The following is a 22227-nucleotide window of genomic DNA, read 5'->3' on the forward strand; positions in this document are numbered from 1 at the left end:
TTAGCAAGGCAGATTAAGACAGCAGTGGAGACGCAAAGCTAGGAAAACGTGTACCTGTAGCAGTGTGAATGTATTATCTCAGATTCTAATGTGACAGTTGCTATTGTACTGTTCCTTTAACTGCTAGTAACATCTTATAGTTCAGCCTATTCCGCATTACATTCTTCCTACAGCATGCTGTATTCTTAAGGTAACAAGCCACTGTCCTTGAGCTTTAAATCTGTTTCTAAGTTCCATGCTTAGTGGTTCAATTCCCCTTTTGGATCTGCATCTCTTCAACAATACTGGAAACAAGAAAGTAATTCTTTTATAAACTTTTAAAGTTAAATAGGTTTGAGTTGAAGTAGTTAAGACTGTATGACATGCATGCTATGTACTATGTAATTTATCAGCATGACATGCATTTTACTTCCACAGCTTTGAAGATTGCTGAGTCCATCATCTTCTCTTCTATTGCTGGTTAAATACCCTCCAGTGCTGTATCTGTGAAAGATACAGTAGTACTGTACCAGATCAGAAAAATTTGAGATATTCCCTTCAAAATTAGCTGAAGATGCATGAGGTAAACAACTTTTCAAAATCTATAAATAGACATCAGGCTAATAGTTATTACATTCAATAATTTAGCATGATATGCATGACAGCTTCGACCTCCAAAATAATTTAGCGCCTAGAGCTGAGATTAAATGCAGAACATTAATTTTTCCCTCTGGTTGTCAAGCCAACCAAGAGGCCCGTCAAATCCATTTAAATAAAGCCTGCATCATGTAATAATATTAAAGGGGATAAAATATTAATATGGGACTGTGATAGAACAGTGGACAAAATAGCTGCAGTAAGACAGCTTTAATTTACTACATCAACAATCTGTCTTTGTGCTGAAAGCAGGATTTAAAGGTCCAAAGGAACACACATTTGAGTTTATATGTTCATTTGTAAAACATTACTGATTTTCAATTGCTGAGAATATTTACCATTATCATGTAGAAAAAATGATGCTTCCTAATCTCATTGAACTGATGCAGGAAAAAATATTGGACCAAAGTTTGCCCCACATAAGCAGGTGTTATTTCAGTGACAGCAGTACAGCTGTATCCGTTTAATGCCAGTAATGAATTTTCTTCCTTCTGGAGCATGTGTCATGCAAAGCTTCAATTGTTCATAATAAATAAATGGATTGAAAGAGTAGATAAACTCATGGACCAAAGGCAAGCAACTCTAAATATTAGGCTAGAGGTGCTTTACCAGAACATAGGTTGTGTTATCAGTACAGAGCTATTTAGAAAATGAAAACCAGATATCCAGAATAATTTCTGCACAGAAAGAGTGGTTAGGCATTAGAACAGGCTACTTAGGGAAGTGATGGGGCTGCCAGTCCCAGAGGTACTTCAGAGACTTGTGGATGTAGCACTGAGGGAAATGATTGAGTTATCACAGAATCACAGAATTTCTAGGTTGGAAGAGACCTCAAGATCATCGAGTCCAACCTCTAACCTAACACTAACAGTCCCCACTAAACCATATCCCTAAGCTCTACATCTAAACATCTTTTGAAGACTTCCAGGGATGGTGACTCCACCACCTCCCTGGGCAGCCTGTTCCAGTGCCTAACAACCCTTTCAGTAAAGAAGTTCTTCCTAACGTCTAACCTAAAACTCCCCTGGTGCAACTTTAGCCCGTTCCCCCTCGTCCTGTCACCAGGCACGTGGGAGAACAGGCCAACCCCCACGTATGTACAGAGTAGTATTTACATGTAGGTTGTTGGTTGCACTAGATCTTTCTTTTGGAAGTGCTGAAATAGCTCTGGGGTTGCTTTATATCCTGGATGATTTCCATGCATTTTGTGTTTTGCCTGTTCAGGTATGGTGCCAGGTTCTTCACTATGCACCTCCACACAGTAGTACTGTTGACATGTTGCTATCCCCTTGCTTATAGGTAAGACAGGAGCACATCTAGAATTTCTCTTTATTTTATACTATGACTTTGGAAAAAAAACATTAGAAGAGGCAAGTTTTGTACTAGATCCTGAAGGCAGTTATATCTGCAGCTGTCCAAAACCATGTCAGCTCTAAAACACATTCACCGTCCTTTTAAAAGATTCCATGCTTTTGAGAAAGTTGCACAATAGATCATGACAGTTGGATCCTACAGCAAAGAAGTGCCTCTTGGATTTGTTTCTATTAGGTCCTTTGAAGAGAAGAATCAGAATCTTGAGTAAGAACTCATGTCAGAGAGGTACCCAAGACAGTATCTTCAGGCAAAGAGTTCACATCATTATATGGCACCAAAGGAAACAGCTACTGCAATTCAAATGGCCAAAACTTTTCTGAGCATACCTGAAAGCAGCAGCCATCATAAAGCATGACAGATTATCATTACCCTGTCTTCTATTCTTTTCTTCACTACAAAATTAAATCCTCAAAAGACCTGAAACTGGCAGAAAGCCAAGAGCAACTTCAATTGTAGTAGCTTGGAGCCACAGCACTTGGATTCATATAAGGCCAGCACAGATCATTTGTTCATCCTGTGGAGAAGATGAGCAGGAAATCAGAAAATGCCTCTATTCTTAAGGCAGAAAGTAAAACCTTTATCTGTAACTTTAATTACTATTGCCAGATGCAATAGACATGACCATCTAATTCTGCAATACATGTAACTCTAGTTACAGAAACAACATATGTGAGTCACAGTCCTGTGGCCAGTGTGAATGAACAATTGTGTCCTTTTTTCTTTAAATAAATTGTTACTACTTAATTGGCATAGAGCATCAAATTCTACTAAATACAGTTCAGGTCAGTGGAGCAAAGTCTCTATTTTGAGGAACTGAAAGGATCTGAAGCATTGAAGAATTAGAATGGCAACAATGGATAGAAGCAGACAAGCAAAGCAAAACAGCACTCTACATGGAGCTGTGTCTTCTTTTAACTAATCCTCTATTTTTCAAGTAGTAATCTAAACTGAACTTCTGAACTGAACTTACTTAGGCTTACACGCACCTGCTGATCAGTTTCTAAACATCTCCCTTAGGCCCTGATTCATCAATTTAAATATCTGCATGACATTAATCAAGGAATTACTCCAGTAGTCATACACTTTAAATACCTTTGGAAAAGGTCAGCAACAGATATAAAATTATCCTAGATGTCAATTACATAATGCCACCAATACAAAGCTGTAGTCAGTCACTTACAATCCTCAAATGAGCGCTTTCCTCAAATACACTACAGAAAGAAATGATAGCATACGTGACAGTAGAATTTAAAGGACAGCTAACTGCCCTCTTTCCATAAAGTGGAAGAGGACATCTATGGAATAGATCTATGGATGTCCCATAGGGCATCTATGGGACTTTTAGAACACTGAACCCTTTGGACATTTAAGTGAGCCAAGAAGTTCTGCCTACTTAGAAAAGCTCAGAAAAAGTCTCTTGCAATCCACTCCAACCTTCAAATACTAGGACAACACGAACCATTTCTGTAATGTCATAGTTTACTAAGTCACTACTGTAAACTTTGAGAACCCCCCTTTTTTTTTGAGCTGTAACTTAAGAGTTTTTTGAACCAGAGTCCTGATCTTGAGTTTTTCAGTATTACAACTGTTGGACCAAATACACTTCCTTGAATGTTACACTTCCTGATGTTACAGGCTCTTACAGTCTAAGCAATTAACTGTTATCAGACATGCAGTCTTGGGCAGGAGACTGACATTGCTTCATGCTAATTTATTCAAGCTGAACAGCTACATTGATTAGACTGCCCTGAAGCATTAAGACTTTTGGTTCTTTTACCAAAACGCAAAAACAAAATTTGCTCTGCTTCAATAGATATTTTTTTCAGTGGAAAAAATGGTGCGCTTCCAAACTGCCCCTAGATACAAGGCTTCTCTCAGAGACATGTCACAAAGCCTTCGTAAGAACACCTCCTTTTTGCACCTTAGGCATAGATTCAGCATTACTGTGCCCAGCAATTATGTTCTCAAAATTATATTCAGTACAACAGACTGGATATATGTGGATAATTTTGGTCATAAGGAGTTTTCCCACTGTTCACCACTTGCCAGTTGAAACCACCTATTAATACAGATTCCACTCTACAGAGTCAGTAGACAACACTTTCAGTTTCTCAGTTGTAACTCTTCAGTTCAGTTGTAACTATTAGGTTAGGGGAAAATTATAATACCCTGTGAATATTATGAGTCATCAGCTTGTCCCAAAAACTACACAAAGATCAAAGATACTACAGAATTGTAAGCAAAAAAGCATGACCCCTAGTCCCTTCAGTCACTGTATATAGATTCTGCTAGACTAATTTCATAGCCAGCAACTGCCTAAGCCATAAAAACCGACTCAATACTGTGTCCTAAATATTTTTAAAACAAAGCAAAGTTAATAAAGAATAAGCAAACACATCCCTATGGCTTGCATGGGTTTAAGGTCCACCTGGAATGTAGGAAACACAGTGGAAGTCAGTTTCGCATACTACATAGCTGTTTTTGGCCCTCAATTAAATGACAGTTTCACACATCAAATGTGAATGTTACAATCTTTACACTCCTCTATGGTTGGGCATTCAGCCAAAATACACTGAGTTCAATAATCCAACTTCATGAAAGACCAGGCTTCAGCCTCAACTATAGTGGTGCATAGCTTTGAGGCCTGAGGAGTTTAATCAGCCCTTCAGACATGACTGACTGTAGAAACAAGACCCAGCAGAGCAAGATAGCATCTAAGCAATAGTACCTCTGTGATGGTCTCTTGACAACCAAGTACATTTACAGATCTGGCTGTTCCAATTAATTTCAACAAGGCATTCAGTCATACACGAGTCTGATTTCCATGAGATATTCAGAAGACTCCTTTCAGAAGGGACCATCCTGGAAGCTGTCTGGTTTGTGCACCCCAAAACCATTGTGCAAACCTAACCCACAACTGTGAGAATAGCCAGGAGAATCACTTCCAAAATCACTTTCTCCAAACAAAAGTGATATTGTAAATACAACCTGCTAGAATTTGCTTTTTTTTTTTTGCACTCTCCATTACACTAATATACAAAATGATGGTGATCATTTTTTCCAACCTATGAGGAAAGATTAAATTAATGCTTGCGAGTGGAAAACAAACTCAGAAGAGACATGGGTTTTATCTATCAACATGGGGGTATTTCCTACATTCTCATACCTTATTTCATTATAAAGGAAGCTATAAGCTGCAGTACCTAATGACAAGTATGACTTTTTGTCATACCAGTTTTAATAGCTACTAACAGTTATAGCTCTTCTAAGATATGTTTTTCATTGTTGTTTTTGTTTTAAAGAGAAGCAGTCATTCTTCTCCCTAAGGAAGCCAGTCTTGACCATAAAACAAAAAAATTTGAACAGAAACAAATGACACCTGTTTCTTCTGTAAATGTCTCATAGCTAATTGATGTTTTTACCTGCATTACAAGACAAGACAAAGTTTGTATAGAGAAGTAATACCTTATTAGATCAACTGACACCACTTGAAGCAGAAGAGTTTTGAGCACAAACTTTTTAAAATTATGGAGATCTCAAGAAGGCTTAAGTTCACTCCTTATTAGACATTGGAGAACATAAAGAGAAAAGCATGCTTAATGGGACATTATATTATCTGGCTTCTAACACAGCACAGTATCTAACAATCTTAGGTCATCACAATTCTCAAAAGGAGATTGTTAAACAGGTTTGAATTTGCACTGCAAACTATCGGTTTGCTTGGACATAAAATGTTTTCTCTACTTAGCTACCTTCTTTCGTGAATTTTGAAGGCAATCATCTTCTAGCTCCTCACCCTGCTGTCAAATTTGGTTGAATCTGATCAATGTAGTCAGAGTTCTGATTATGTTAGACTGCAGGTTGAAAAATCCCATACAAACCTGAATAAACAGAAAAAAGTAGACAAGTCTGGATTCATTACCACAAATATAAATCAGAATTGTTATTCCTGAAGTCAATTGTGTAATTAAAATCTGCACCTCAACAATTTCACATCTCATATTACCATTTAGATACTTATAAGCATACAAAAAAGATCTACAAGGCAATGCAATTTGTTTTTAATATTGGCAGAAAATAGTAAACTAAAATTAGTTGTAGTCTCTGGAAACATAATTTTATGGACAGTTGAGTCTGATTCTGTATCATTAAATTGGCAAACAAATGTGTTTTTTTTGTCTGAATAAGGACTACAGGATACAGTTCTTTGCCACCTGAAGTGGCATTTTGAAAAATGATGTTAGTTTCATTCGCAACCTCAGCTGACATCAGGAAAATGCTAAGATGAATTGCTAACATTTCTGCATGAGCTCTGGACAGGATGATGTAATGTGCTGAAACAACCCAAACAACAAGAAATGGCACAGGTGCAAACAAAGAGCAAAAGAAGCCCCTGTAGTCCATGACTGATTAACTGCCTGCTCTGATAAAATGGTCAAACCCTTTCAGTCCCAGTAGTTATTGGCTCTAGAAATAAAAATACAAAAAAAAAATAATATTCTTGAGTAGAGTAACTATTATGCTAATAATATAATAAAAAACTAATAATCTTCTCCCATCTAAAAATATAGGTGTGTCCCTAAATCACAATGCTAGATAGAGAAGCTGTAACATGATTGACCCTTCAAGGAAAAGTATGTGAAACATGTCCACGACTTCCAAATCTACCACCTGAATCAAGCAAGCAATTCAGATAAGCAAACAGGTGGATTTCTCACCTTTTATTTATCTTTTCATGTTATAGATTTCACTACCATCAGTAGACACTCGGATAAATGCAGCAGCCTATACAGAGACTGCATATCCAAACTAGAGACAAGTTAGATTTACAGAGAAATAGATTGACCAGCAAAAACTTGAGAATCTGTGAATGTGAATCCCTGGAGGTGTTCAAGGCCAGGTTGTATGGGGCTTTAAGCAATCTGGTCTAGAGGGAGGTGTCCTTGCCCATGGCAGGGGGGTTGGAACTGGATCATCATTAAGGTCCCTTCCAACCTAAGCCATTCAATGATTCTGCAAAACTAAGAAGCAATCACCTAATGTTTACCCAATATTTTTAGTGTTCTGGTCACATCCACCTAATCCTCGTGAGTGAAAGAAGTTATCCAAGTTTCTCAAACAGGACTAAAAATCTAAGGTATGATACATTGCTCCTAAAAACATTCCAAAAACAAGACCTGTTCTGAAGTGCAGTGGAACTTCTATTGTCTACATTTTCTCAGTACTTTAACTACCCTTCAGTGAATAAAGGACTTGCATTTGCCTCACTGGTTTCACAGCAATTAAATAGACAATCCAGATTTGCTATTAGATGCTAAGCAAAATTAAAACAAAAACCAAACTATACCTTATTAATTACGTGAATTATGAGCTGCAGTTCTTGGATTTATAATTCAGCTATAAAAAACAAATTGCTATAGTATTATCATACCAAGCATTCTTCTGTCACCAGATTTTTTTTTTTTTAATGTCTCCATGTATTGCAATAGGATTAAGTTGTACCTCCAGTGGTCTCACCAAAAAAAAGCACCAAAATTGTTAATTCTAGACAAGAGACCATTTAGTCCAAGAGACCTTCACCATTCAGAGTGTCACTTAAGCCTTTCTATGTTACATCTTACAGTTCAATGCAAGTGACAATGTAAAGATGCTCCTCCCACTCCCCCCCCAACACGGCAAAGATAAGCAAGCAAACAGAAAACGATGAGTGAAAATAGATTTCTGTTCTTCCACATTTCAGGACTAGAGATTTCATACCACTTTTTAGTGTCACGTTCAGAGTTGACAATGGCACATAAGAGAAATTAGACCTCCTCTCCATATTGGAGATCAGCTGTATTCAAGGAGATCAGTAGGCAAGTACCTCATGCTGTCATAAAATAGTGTTTCATCTGAATGAACTGGTAAATGCATACAGACTGAAGCAGCTCTGCTAACTGATGAACCAAAAGCTCTGACACATTGAGGCCTGGCTGGACCTGTATCAGTCTAAGAGCAACACATTGCTACCAGTCAGTTGTCTAAATAAAAACTAATAAGGAGCAGTGCTTCACAGTCATGGTGGTTTGACACCAATGGGCAGCTCAGCACCACCATACTGCTCTCATTCCCCTCATACAGCTGCTATGAGGCTGCCCAGCTCCATAATCACTCGGGCATTTTCAGGATACAGCTTTAGAAATCCAGTATTATTTGTGTTGCATGTGCCCAAGCATTCCCAAAGTGTCACTTATCACTTCATTATGATGCACGACAAAGAAACGGGCTTGAAGAGAGACTCTCTTAACTAGATCCACGATAACTGAAGAATGTCAGAAGCACAAAGGATGCAATCTTCTCTGGTAAAGTTGAGGATGGGAATACTTATCTGAAGAATCTTCAGCATTAATTTTAGAAAGACACACCTAAGGACCAAGCTTGTTTAGGGGGGTGGTACCTCAGCTTTGGAGAAACATGGGAGACAACCTGGAAGGAGCTTGGTTTAACAGCCTGCTGGATGAAACAAAAGGAATATTTTTGATTTTATCCAGAGTCACAGGTAGCTTCAAGACCAAGTATTTTCTAGTGGCCTGAATCTATCCCAACACAGCGACTGTGAAGAGCTTTGCAAAGCACTACAGAATTGCAGGCAAACTCCCAAATACTTCATTCCTGAGGAAGAGCAATCTTGAGCAGGTGCTGAATTTGTAGGGTCTGGCATGCCAAGGAAGGTTGTCAGCATCATTCAGTGGCAACCCTGCACTGCAAAGACCAGAGAAAGAAATCCTTCAGCATCAGGATCCAATGAACCTCAGCACAGAGTGGGAAGAGGGATTAAGGAAGAGTACTACATTGCAACATCAATAATTAAAATAAAGCCTACTTCTGCACAATCACTCTCTCCCCATTAGCAAGCTACCAACGGGACACCAGTTAAAAGCAAACCATCTATGATAGCAAAGTTACAGAGTCACAAATGCAAATTCACAGAACAGTAAGGATATACCATTTCATCAGTTCTCTGCTACTACTTCACTTGAAAGGATTTATGAGGTGAAAAATCTATAGCCGGTATTGAGCATCTCTGGGATCAAAAGTGGCTGAGGACAAAGTGGGTTGCAGCTAGCTTCAGACATTACTGTCTCTGTAGAAAAGGCTTTAATTGATGCTAACATTGAAAACTTGTATTGTTCTGGTATAGGTTTACAATTCTGATTTTCAAGGTTGTTTTTTTTTTTTTTTCCCTCCTTTAAAGAACAAATCTCTCTATAATAGAGCTTCTGAGCATCAGAATGACTTTTGCCATTTCTCAAAACTGCATGATAACAAAAGGTCACAGGCTGGCTCCAGTTCCCTTGTATTTAACAAAATAATATGGTTCAGAACAGAAAAGCTCAACCTAAAGGTCACAACAAAATCTATTTTTCTCCACTGTATTATACAGAATATTTCCTTAGACTCCCATCCCATCCTACAGCAGAGCGAGCAGGTTTCAAAACTAACCTAGGTAACACATGGTACATGCAGTTTTCTAAACACTACCAATTTTGTAGGTGGGGGGAACAATAAGGGGAATGAAGGGGAGCAATGAGGGGAATAAAGAGGAGCAATGAGGAGGGAAAATTTATCCCACTGAAGAACATTTAAGTACCAGAACAATTAAAGATCACAAAAGTTATGGTATATTGAATTAACTCCAGCTCACATGAAAGTCAGCTGTCATGACTTGAAAAGCTTCAGCATCTGTTTCCAGACCTAAGTGGACTTTCCAGATAAATGCAAACGCTACACCAGACAAAAACAAGTTTTCTGGGCTTTTTGCTCACCTTCTCATTTAAGTGAATACTAGAGTATGAGGTTCAGCTTACTCTTTCTTTGGGATAAACTCCAAAGAACAAAGAGAAAAATTACTAGAATGGTGATATTTTAAGGTGATACTTCAATATTTTTTTCTACTGAGTGGCAATTAACATAAGCCTTTATCACTTGGGGGAAAAAGCTTATAGAGCAATGGGGCTATCTGTGGCTACTGAGAATTGAGGCGTAGGATAAATACTATTCCCACATTTTTTCCCCACATTGAAACTTAAGGAACATAGGGGCTACAGATAGATTTTTAAACAAAACACATGGAGGTCTCTGAATCTTCAAATCCTCTGTTTTACAGACATCTTGTAAAGTTCACTTTTTTTTTTTGCTTTTTACTTCTTCAGCTTCCAGATAAACTATAAAACACTACATAAAATGAAGAAGCATATATATAGGATGCTTGAAAGAATTTGTCATCTTCATTTGTGTGGAGGCCTCCTCCTATAGCATAAATTTTTCCTGTTGGACAAAAATTGTAATTTAGTACCTTGTTCAGAGTAGGGGCAGGGCAAGTCTCAGACTACAGCAACCTTGATGCCATGTACTATTTTGAAAATACCATTTAAATCACAAGCATATCTCTGGATATTATCAGAAAGGACCAATATCACACCATTGATACAAAGATCAAAGAAGAGGCACACAAAGATGACTAATGAAGCAGTGTTGTTTGGTGTGGTTTTTTTTTGGGGGGGGGGTGGGGGGCAGGGTGTGCATGTATTTCTGGTGAAGATAAAACACCTTTCATTAAAAAAGCAATAAACTTCATGGGCAGCCAACTTGTATGCAGAATTATTTCAGGTTATTTTTAAAGAACAGGGTAAGTGAAACAAATTTACATTAAAAAGCCTGCTACTCAAGGATGTAATTTTCTAGCAAAACAATCAAAAACTTTTGTGATTTTTTTTTATCCAAATTAAGAAAAATGTAGCTCTTGCTACAGACATGGGACAACATAAACTCATACACCAATGTGAGTGTACCAATGCACAGAACTACTGCACATAGAAGCCTGAAAAAAGCTACATGAGCAGCCTGTAACTGGACAAGAACGCAAGTCTGATTTTTATTTTGTATTCTGATATATCTAGATTAGCTTCTGGTTTCTATAGGTATCTCAGAATAAGTGGCATAAATGAAATCAAGCTTAGCTCCATACAAGCCATTTTTGCTTGCCTGGATTTTTATTCCCAACTTGGAGAAAATTATTACTGATGAAAACAGAAAAAGCACCTGGTATTCCTACTTTAAAGGCAAGAAAAATCAAGCTTTTCTTCCTTGAATCTTTTACAAATTTTATTTTACAGGCATCAATAGTTCTTTCTCTAAAGTAAGTCTTCCAGTAGTCATATAAATTTCTAGTCAGGTTACGAATTTGGTCATATTTGTCCCCTTTCAAGCTGAATTAGCAACCAACTACTCAAATGTACAATGAAAGCACACATTTTTTCCCTCCCCATAAATTGTCAGAGCAAATGCTATATTAGCTGATTCCCTTCCCACCCCCAATCTCTGTAGAGTTGATCACTTCACCTATGAAATTAAGCTTCCAGACAACAACCAGTTTTAAAACATAAAGGAGATAGGAAATCTGATAACTAATGACAGAACTGTCCTTCTAAAAACTCTACCACTTAAGTGAGAGGCTATTGTCATACAGGTTTGGGTCATGCAGGTAAGGAAGAGGAATTGAAAAGCAAATATTTTTCTTCCTCCTCACACAACAGATCAGCACAAACTGAGTGGCCTCTTCACACACATGCTTTAGTACTCAGCTTTATTTAACATCATGCCATCCAGGCTTTTTTTTAATCAGCAAACTTCATAATGCAAAACAAATTTCTTTTAATACTAAGGCTAAATCAAGAAAAATGAGCTGGCCAGCATGTTTTTCCACATTTAGACAGCCAGATAAACTCCTACTCATTTTCACCACATGCTACTGAAGTCAAGTTTTTCCTACAGATGCTCAGTGTCTTACAAGAAAATTTGATGTAGTATTTAGGCATTATTGTACTGCTAACAGTTGGTAAGTTTCAAACTCAGCAAATATATTAAGCAGATTACCTGACCTCCTTGGATATTTATGGAGTAAGTTATTTCTGTTCGTTGTTTTTATTTAAATAACTAAACAAACCTCAGATTCAAACCATGCCTATACACCACTGAAGTCTGCAAGAACCCTTTACATCTCATCTTGTAATCAGCATTTCTTATAAGCATTTGTGAGAGTACCTTGTAAAAGAAAGGTCTCAGTAATGTACATTTATGTAGCCAAAACCAGAGCTTCCGGTAAAGCTCTGCCAGCTTCCAAGGTAACAGCATCCCTGATTGTTGCTTCCAGTTTGTTTGCATGCAAGGAGCATACTTAAAAGACCATATTTAAGATCTTCCTTTCCCTTCACTGTAAGATTTTTTCAGTTGTTTGTAACTTTGAACATACTTGAACTACTCAGGTTTAAGTCTGCAAAGGATGCCTTCTCTGCATCAAAAAATCAACACATGAATACCCAAGATCTCAAGCGCTCCCCTGGAGGCAAGACTTGCCAAACACAGCAACAGGCTGTTCAGTATACAGATTTCACTTCCATCACTCTGCACTCTGCATAATTTGCACAAAGATTTGCCAGAGATTCAGTGCTACAACTTCACAGCTACCACTTGCATTGATCATAGTTCAGCATAGTTCAGCCAGCAAGGAATCTCTTTATAATTGTAGCTGGAAGCTGTAGTGAAGCCAAGAACCAGAACCGAGAACTTTAACATTGCATTCATAAGAATGATTTGAAATAGCACTTAAAAAATCACTTCCACACATACTCCTGCTGTGGAATAAATGTGCGAGCTTAGGATTTGCTATCTGAATAAACAAAAACATCCTCCGCTTTTTAGAAGTGTCTGAAAGGTCACAGTTTTTATGCCAAGGGAGGCGAGCACAGAATTCTGAAGCTGAGAATCCCGTCATCTGGTTTTTTTTTTTTTATTGAAGGAAATCTATCTTCAACAGTCCCACTTGTAAGATGTCAAGAGAAAGGCAATCACTCTCAAAGGTCATGCCCAAGTCCTTCTGCTTATATGATTGAAGACAGTTGAAAACTGCATCTTTCAGAGTCAGCAATGTACAGCTTCGAAAAAACTGCATACTACATGGGAAAAAACTCCCAAAGGCACTGTGTCAATTTGATATGGCCTAGATACTAACTGAAATTGGCATACCTCTATACACAATTCTTGTAGCTATGAAGCGGTTCTCTAGAAAGTACTTTCTCATTAAATTTCTGTATATGGTACACATAAGGCTTCAGTACCAGGCAAAAACACAGCCTCAGTTCCATTAACTCTTTTGACATATGTTAAAAAAAAAAGTTATTTCCAAACCAAATTATACTGTGATACAACTAATGCTGTAGCAGCACTCTGCACTACAGAGCATTGACTTTTGAGTATTTTATATTTTCTTAGTGGTATGCAAGCTTTGCTAATATGCACATGACTTCTGAAATTGATGAAGGGGAATTCAACATTTCTGAAAGTAAGATCTGCAGATAGACATGTGTTTTATTACAATGATGATTCACTTTACATACCTCTTCCTCAACCAGGTAAGCATCCCCTGCTCACTACAGATTTTGGTCTGTCCAAGCCAAAAACACTAGTTAGCTCAAAGACTTGCTCTGCTCCTCTTTTAGTGCTTTATTCTTTGCACTTGTTGAAAAATCTGGAGATTAGTGACAAATACACCAAAACACCTATAGAAGGTAAAAGTTGTTAGCAACACAAACATCGCAAAGTGTTATCAAAACAAGCTGTTAATTATTTCAAACAATGTACTTGTTGTGCATTAAAAGTGCAAAGTATGCAAAGAGAATGAAATCTCTTTGCTGGCTTCTTCCAATTCTGCTTGAGCTGCTGTGAGGAGTAACATGAGTGGTAAGGCTGAGAAGCTGATTTACAGGAAAGATTAAACATCTTTGTTTATTAAAGATGAAGAGCGAGCATGAGTACCCATGAATACCTGGTAGATTTAATTTCTAAGTTCTAAGATCTTCTTTTAAGATCTACCTCTTGTGACACACAAGGAATAAAAGGAAAGCAATGAATACTACAGAAGAGAAATTTGATACGAACTTCCTTACTGAGATGTTCTATCAGTAACACTAATTTTAATTTTACAATTACACTGTAAAATCACTTCATGTTTCAGGCTATCACAGGTAGGTTTTAAAGGATGCTACAGAGAACAATTTCACTCTGATGGTGTTACAGACTAATTAGCCATTTTTACCTAACCCTGTTGATAACTCTGCTTGAGTTTGGAAGGACAAGCCAACAGCTGATGGGTCAAGGCAAGTGAGCCATGACCTACTCTGCTGTCTTCTTACCCTTCCTGTCCTAACCACCCACTCCCTACATACTTATCCAACCATCTCAGTTGTTTTCCTTGCCTACCCCCTATTTAAGTGCACAGCTGCTGCTTCTATCCTATATATAAATGCATAAACAATGAAAACAGATGTTGGTACAGCATACGGAATTCAGTACAGAACTCATGCATTATTCTACAATACATTTCATTAAAACAGATTACCTATGAAGACGTACGAAAAACAGGTAGTTTATGAACAAAAAATATCAAAAAAAGGAAAATCTCAGCATGTCAAAGGGAGAAAAAAACAAAACCATTTTGAAAGTATTTGTCTGCTTCAAACTCATTAAGTTTCACACTGATACCAAATAGCTATGCACACAACATACAAAACACTGGAAAACCTACTGAGCCCCACTGTGTAAGTGGCAGCCAGCTAGAGTGCTATACCAATTCAGTGAAACAAAGTTACAACATATATTAGAGATATTAAAAGGGCTAGATTTTTATGTCCTGTAAAATAAATTCATGAGACTTAAAATTGCCGTAGTTCAATGAAGTGAATAATCCAGTAAAATTCAAGAAAAACGGATATGAATATGATTAGATGTCTGTAGAGACCCTCTATAAAACTCGTGCAGAGGATAACATGTTCAGCCCAAGAATAACACTGTCTACATACAGCTGAAAGAATAAAGCTATAAGAACTAAGCCAGATGCTTTAAGTCTCAGATCAAAAAAGATCTTATGAAATACATGCCATTTTACTTAAGAGCTGCATTATAAGGACCAGAAAACTAAATGAATTATTGCAGATAAAGAGGCTTTCCTCAGAAGCTCCTATGGTAAGCAACTGCTAAGCACATCCCACCAGAAGAGCCCTACTGTTTTGTTTACTGCTGAGCCTACTCTTGATTACTCTTTTACACAGAACATCGAAGGTCAAAAACGGGAAGGGAAGAATATAGTGTTTTTTTATTTTTACTTTTCCAGAAATTAAAGTGTGAAGGGGAAAGCAGGTGTCACTGGAAGACAATTCCTTGGTTTTCAACACTTTGCCATGCTGAAATTGAAATCCTGCTGGCAGGATTTCATAATGAATTCTTACTATGGGCAAATAAAAATCATGTTGAGAACCTCAGTGTCTGATTTGCCTAGGGGAAGAGAGCAAAGAATATCTCCACTTCTGCATGACTGTGGCTATTTATACAGTGTGCAAATTTGCAGATGCGGGGGTCACATAAAAAAAACAGCAGTACCAAGGATGTTCTTGGATAAACCTAATGATTAGGGAGCAGCAGGTCAGAAGGTTTAGTGAAACCTAAGACAAGTCTTGGAATCTACCTGGAATACCAGATGTAAAACTAGTATTTTACACAAGTTCATATTAAGCATGAATAGGTTAACAGCGTTATAACAGATTGAATGCAGTTTTCCAAGATTATACAGGGAAACTGACAATATTCCTCATTTCTTGGCAAAAAGATTTTTCCTTCCAAAGCCCAAGTTACCAATATGTGGGATAAGCTACAAATGCGTGTACACTATCTCAATTCAAATATTATTCAAGTACTTTCAAGTAATTATTCATTATTCAAGTATTCAGTCAACATGTGTTAACAGCATTACTCAAAAAATACCCATGAAATCACTAGTGTCAGTGTTATCACCACAAACTTTAATCATAACAGAAACAGCACTTTAAATGTCAAATTAACTCATTTCTTTAAAATCTCAGCTCTGTTACCTAAATTCACTGCAAGATGTTTCAGGTGAGTAGAACTTGCATGAATAAATGTTATTGAATAGTTAGAGAATTACAATGTCAGGAACATCTTCCACTGACTGATGTGTTTTGGTTAAAATTTCTCCACAATTATCTGAGTCAAATATAACAGTGGCATATGATATTTTTCCCCCCAGTCTGTATATCTTTAAATCCTCCTACAAGTCCAGAAAATACTGAAGTCCCTGGTAAAGACCCAAATATCTCCCACTAGAACATCAGCCAATTTTAATTCTTAATAACTTTGCCTAACCTGTTTTACTTTGTCCTTTTCTCACTGTAGTCACAGCTCTTACCTCTTGTAACAGGAAATAAACTGCAGATTCAACTAACATTCTCTGGACCTATGCTGTGCTAAGAAACAAAATGAAGAAGCCAGCCAATTCTACTGCAAGTCCTTCACAGGAAGTCACGTAATGGACTTCCAGTTTAGATGCACAATGTAACTTTTGTTAGTCCTCAGAATGATTACATAGGCAATGTCAGCTGCCTGGCAAAACTGACCAAAGTGGTATGAGACACCACAGAACTTTCATGCAATAACCTGCAACAGGTAGGTCCTTCATACAGTTCCACCACTCCAAAGAACACCACTGCTGTATAACTATGTATCATTAGAGGTCCTCTGTCTTCTCATGGTGTGAAATTTGTATCCAGTTGGTTTTGAACAATCTCACTTTCAGGGAGGACTGCAAAAACAGATCATCAACCTTCTGCCTACTGGAAAGGACTGTGTAGGAGGAAGTGACAATGCTACTGAGGTGTTAAAGAACTGTCACATGTAAAAGCACTACCACATTTAAAAGCACTAATTTCTTCTTATGCTGTAATCAGCATGGAAAGTCTGACCTATACAGATATCTACACAAACACATACCAAATTAATACAAAAGCCTGCAGTCTTTTGCTCCTTGAAATCCAGTGCTGGTTTAAGGTATTAGACTGCAATCTTTTTGAAAGATCATCTTCACTGCTCCTAGAAGGCAGACAGTATTACACTGACAAATAGCCTTCAGAGAATGACAAAGTATGCCCGAAGCTAGTCTCTTCCTCTCCATCACCCAAGAAAGTGTGTTTTAACAGTTGTTCCTTTAATAAAAATTGTCCTTAATTTCATTATTAAAGATAGAGACTCCCTAACATACTTCACTGGCCTGACATGCCAGCCTTCTCTGCAATGCTGTTATTGCACTAATGTAAGACAACAACAGGGTGGGAGGATGGTTATCAAACAAAATGAATAAGCACCAATGCTCTACTCAAGCATAGATGAACATTTCTAAATGTAGTCAATATGTTTCTATTTGTAATTAGGACCTTATTTAAAAGTACTTGAGTGACTACTGATCCTGCAAACCCATTGCTATAAACTACAAACCTCCCATTAACTTCTGCAGTGCAGTGTGAAGCTCACTGTTTAATGATTCAATTCTCTTAAGACTAAGATTTACAAGGAATAACACAAAGATTCCCGCATGACTTCAAAAATATTTAAGGGAAAGCCATGTTTATGATATTTAAGTTACTTCAAATAAGTTTGATACATTTACTTTTGGCGAGTTCCAATATTCACAAGAAGCCCATAAAACTTGCAAAATCCTTACAAGAAGTCCCATTCTCATCAAGCAAGTACAATCATAATATGAATTATGTGAATAGAACTGCATGTATTATACATGCGAATAGAATTATACTAATTCAAAACTTGTTAGTTTTTTTCCTATTACCAAACACATGGTTGCTGGACCCTAGTTATGTACAATTCTGTAAGCTACATGCCTGGAGAAATTTCAGGATATTCCTCAACTCTGATAAAAATTTTCAAGGAGGTGCAATCCCACGATATAAAACCACATTAAAAAATATTTCTAAACAGAAAGGACAGATTCAAGAAACAAACTACCATTTGTAATACAAGTGGAAGAGAGCTTGGAGTATGCTGACATTTTAATTTCAAGGACAGAAGAGACTCACTTGACCATGTGACTAGCTACAAGAACTATGATCTGAGAACAAGTGCTATTATGGTTAAGACAATGGAATAGAACAGGAGAAATTTATTTTCAAGAGGAAATTGAAACTACTTCAGGGGTCAGATAGTCTGTGTTATATAGTCCATTTTAGACTTAAAAAGCTACAGTTAAACAAGTAATCAGAACAGTGACTTGCTCAACAGAGGAGAAGCAAGTAGAAACATCCAACACAACTTTTTATCATGTTAAAAAATGTTTAACCCCTATTATGCTCTAGTTAGGTTTTCTGTCATTTAATACTGAAGCAATACTTGAATGATAAAAACAGCATATTTTACCCATGCCTTTATTCAAATATTATATACAAAATAGTCCCACTAACTCTGAATCCAGAAAAGATTTGCTACATATCGAGTAACAGATTTTCACACCTATGGGAATCTGTAGGCCCACCATTCCTTTCCTTCTGACCACAGCCTAGTGTACAACCTTGGAGTACTTCTCAATGAAACCCCACTTCACACTGCTCCTACAATCACCATTTCACAGGAAAAGAAATGTGAGCATACACATGAGAAGAAACAGTATGAGTCAGACAGGTCCCTAAAGGCAAGGACCAGACAGACCAGGACAGAAAAACATGTTAACAAACCTACCCCTCCAGCTTGGGCTTGCTCCAGTCAGTATAGTCGATATTAGGCCTCATACAAAGCTGCATCTTCAACACCATGATGGTTCAACAATTTCCCTCATTCTGTGGTGACTTCAACAAAAGAACACAAAAAAAAATCAGAGGAAAGCAAAGACACCCAGGCTCAAACCACCTGCCCACCACATGCCTGCACATCGGGTTCTCTGAACCACACAAACCAAAGCTCAGACACCTGTCCCCACAGGTGCTCCTTTCGAGATAAAAACCTACTCATAAGTGAGCCCACTAATTCATTATAACCTCTCCAAGCAGGAACCACACCTGCAACACCACAGGGTGGGGGTGGGTCAGGCTGAAACTCTCAAGGCACTCAAATAGACTATGACATAGCCCTATCTTGGCAATTTCTGCTCATTTCAGAGTGCATTTTTCCGAGACAGTAGCCAGCCTTTCAAGCTTTCTATTTTTGTTATTTTAAACCTGTAGACATAATTCTTCTTGAAGTAGCCACTCCTTAACCATGTCCTATAAACCATACATGCTGAATAGAATTGGCTCATTTGATACATTTTATTGCAATGTACACAAAGTAAGTTGATGTCAGTAGAATACACCTTCCCTTTACAGTATAGAAATATATCTACACTTTCATGACACTACACATTGAAGATTATGAACTAACAGACCTAATAACAAGTTAGACAATGTAAAAATTTACCCAAACTTTCAGCAAAACATGCATCTTTAATGGCCTATAAAGTGTCCTGCAAACTTGTCAACTACTTTGAGTCTTCAACCTACAAAAAGACTTTAAAAAGAACATTCTAGCATGTTGAAAGCATCATATTTCCCTAATCTTAAGTTCTTAAAATATAAATATAATTCTTACATATAACGTTATATATAAAATACACACTAAGCAATATCTGGCACCAAAACAGTCCTCAAACCTCATGCTAAATTAAACATCATGCTCATCTTCACACTGTAGTTTGTCTTCCAGTCTAATTAGCTCAAACTTTTGAGGAAAGTTCCCGTTTGATCCAAATTCAGTCCCCACACACACCCCAGCCAACTTCCAACATTATCAGAGCCTTAAAAGTCAATTTTTGCCCCCATTCACAGTATTACTGTCATTCTCACAATTGAACCAATACTCTTCTGTGCTTGATGTCAAAGTTAGTACCCCAAGCAACAATTTGCATGAATCCCTGAAACTTAAGGCTTCCAAACTCTGTTGATGGAGAGCAAGAGTCTCCCTACTCTAAATTTGGAACAGAACTTCTGATTAAGCCCTTTAAACCATTACCAGAAAGAACCAGTCTCTGCTAGTTATTGAGAATTAACAAACACTAGTCATATTAGACTTCACCTGACCAGCCCAAACCCTCCTTTCATAGGGCTTAAGGAAAAAAATAGTAGTAATCAACTCAAAAGTTACTGTTCTGTGAAACCAAAAAATAAGAACTGCTAAATCATTAATCTTCTTGTAGACCAAAGCAATACAACTGCAGCTCTGAGCAGGCCATATGCCATTTTTGTAAAATTGTGTTTATGATCCTCATAATGGTTTATTGACTTGTCCCTGACTTGTTTATTTCCATTATCTGTGGAAAATATTTTCTTATAATTTAATGGTAAAATGAGTTTTTGAATAATGAAGACTAGTGGAGAGATAAGGGTGGAAGTCATATGGAGCTGGGGGAATAATTGAAGAGTCTCTTAACATCGGCATTTTTTTTCCCGAAATACTACTTGCTGAATACACAGTCTTCTGTACTGATAAAAATAAACAAAGCCCCTCCGTGTGGTGTTATAATACTGTGACTTCTATAAGAAATAGCAGAGCAGCTGCTACCCTCATTGAATTAAATATAGTAGCAAAATGCAATGAATCCTAAATTGTACAGTGATGAGCTCTGAATAGATTGCTATTTGTCCTGCTAGATGCTGATTTTGATTGTACTGTGATTCTTCACTGCTTCCTTAATCTCATGACAGACATGAAGCACAGGAGTCCAGGAAATTGCCACCCCAGGACACAGGGAGACAAGCCTGATAGAATCCAGGCTGCTTTACATTTTATAGAAAGAGATGAAACATCTCCATTGTTTTCATGACTACACCACATTTACTCCTCTATAGTGCAAATTCATTTTTCCTTCAGCAACCTGCAGTATGCCTCAAATATAGCTCCCAGGAAGGGGGATTTTTTTGTTGCTATTGCACATCACAAGATAGGAAAGTGATCAATTTAAACATTTAGTATAATGAGACAATAGGCATCTTGGTTTTGAATGAGGGTGAAAATAGCTGTGGAAAAGGGGCATGGAGATTGGCACACAAATAGGTCTTCCTAAATGAGATGAATATTTTTCCCAAAGTAACAAATAGGATTTCACATTTAGCCCAGCATATTTATTACTAAGTCAATTCTTATTGGTTTCAGTGTGGCAGGCATTTTACCACCATGGTGCCTCCCTCAAAAAAAACATTCAAGCTACATGAAAGTGATGCTTTTATTAACAAGCAGTAGATAAGGAAAGAGACAAGATGAACAGTCATTATTTAATAGTTTTTGTAGGAATAAACTTCCTTCCCTATGCAACATGATAGTAGTGGAGTCATCGGGATTCGAAGTATAACAAGAGCATTCAGCTGCTAGCAGCCCTCATGTAAAACTCACATCAATGTCATAAGCCCTTTGCCATGCACGCTTGCAGCCATCTCTAAGGAATATGATGACAATCGCACTGAGCATATCTGTGCACAGAACTGATAATGGTAAAGGGATGAAAGGCTTTGCCCTTTCAAAGTAGAAAAATGTTTAGGCTTAAGCACCACAGGTGCACCAGATCAAGTTCACTGAAATTAGGTACTCCGGGGTTTCAAAAGGATCCAGACACAATGTTTGGAACAGTGGTACTCAATTCTTAAGCATCTTGAAAGTGCAATAAACCCCACAAGCTCTGAGGGTTCTATTACTCACTTAACACATAAAGTAATTAAGAACATATGGGAAGAATTGGCAGGTGTCCTCACACTGACCAAATCACAGAAAAAAAAGATAATAAACACCTTTACCCTAAACCCAACTAACAGTGCCATTCAGATGTCTTGCTTCTGTACTGCAAAAAGGTAGCCCCCTACTTGAAATTCGCAACACTTCATTGTAAACAGTGCTTTAAAATAGTTCAGAAGCTATGGCTGGGCATTGCTTTAGCTACTAAACTGCTGCAAAACAACCCAGACAGCAGACATCTCTTATCTACCAACTGAACCAACTTTCACACTATGACATACAAAACCCTTCAATTGAAGCTCTGGCAGTCCAGAAGGGAATAATGGTCTCTGTGAGCCAAAGCCTGGAATCACACATCACAGACCTACTGATCAAGGCTCCTGCTCCAGTGCATGTTTCCATATTTCACTGAACAGGGACTGAAATAACCCTCCCTCCACAAGCAATAATTATCATCCAGTCTGAACAGCATGACACCTTGACCTAGGACAGTAAATTCCAGAATGTAGCCAGGTTAAAATGAGATGCTGTCATTAGAGTTGTAACAACTCAGTCTTTTCATCAACTTTA

At 37.6% G+C, this 22227-nt stretch overlaps 1 long non-coding RNA gene across 1 annotated transcript; it reads right to left on the reverse strand.

The window, feature by feature from the left end:
• Positions 1-1951: 1951 nt before the first annotated feature.
• LOC106019507 (uncharacterized) lies at positions 1952-18750 on the reverse strand. Its single transcript, XR_001194375.5, has 2 exons — positions 18640-18750; positions 1952-2524 (listed from the first exon to the last, which is right to left on the reverse strand). It is a non-coding gene; the product is annotated as an uncharacterized lncRNA (long non-coding RNA).
• Positions 18751-22227: the final 3477 nt, after the last annotated feature.

This window comes from Anas platyrhynchos, chromosome 4 (genome assembly GCF_047663525.1).
Source record: "Anas platyrhynchos isolate ZD024472 breed Pekin duck chromosome 4, IASCAAS_PekinDuck_T2T, whole genome shotgun sequence".
Classification (NCBI taxonomy): Eukaryota; Metazoa; Chordata; class Aves; order Anseriformes; family Anatidae; genus Anas; species Anas platyrhynchos.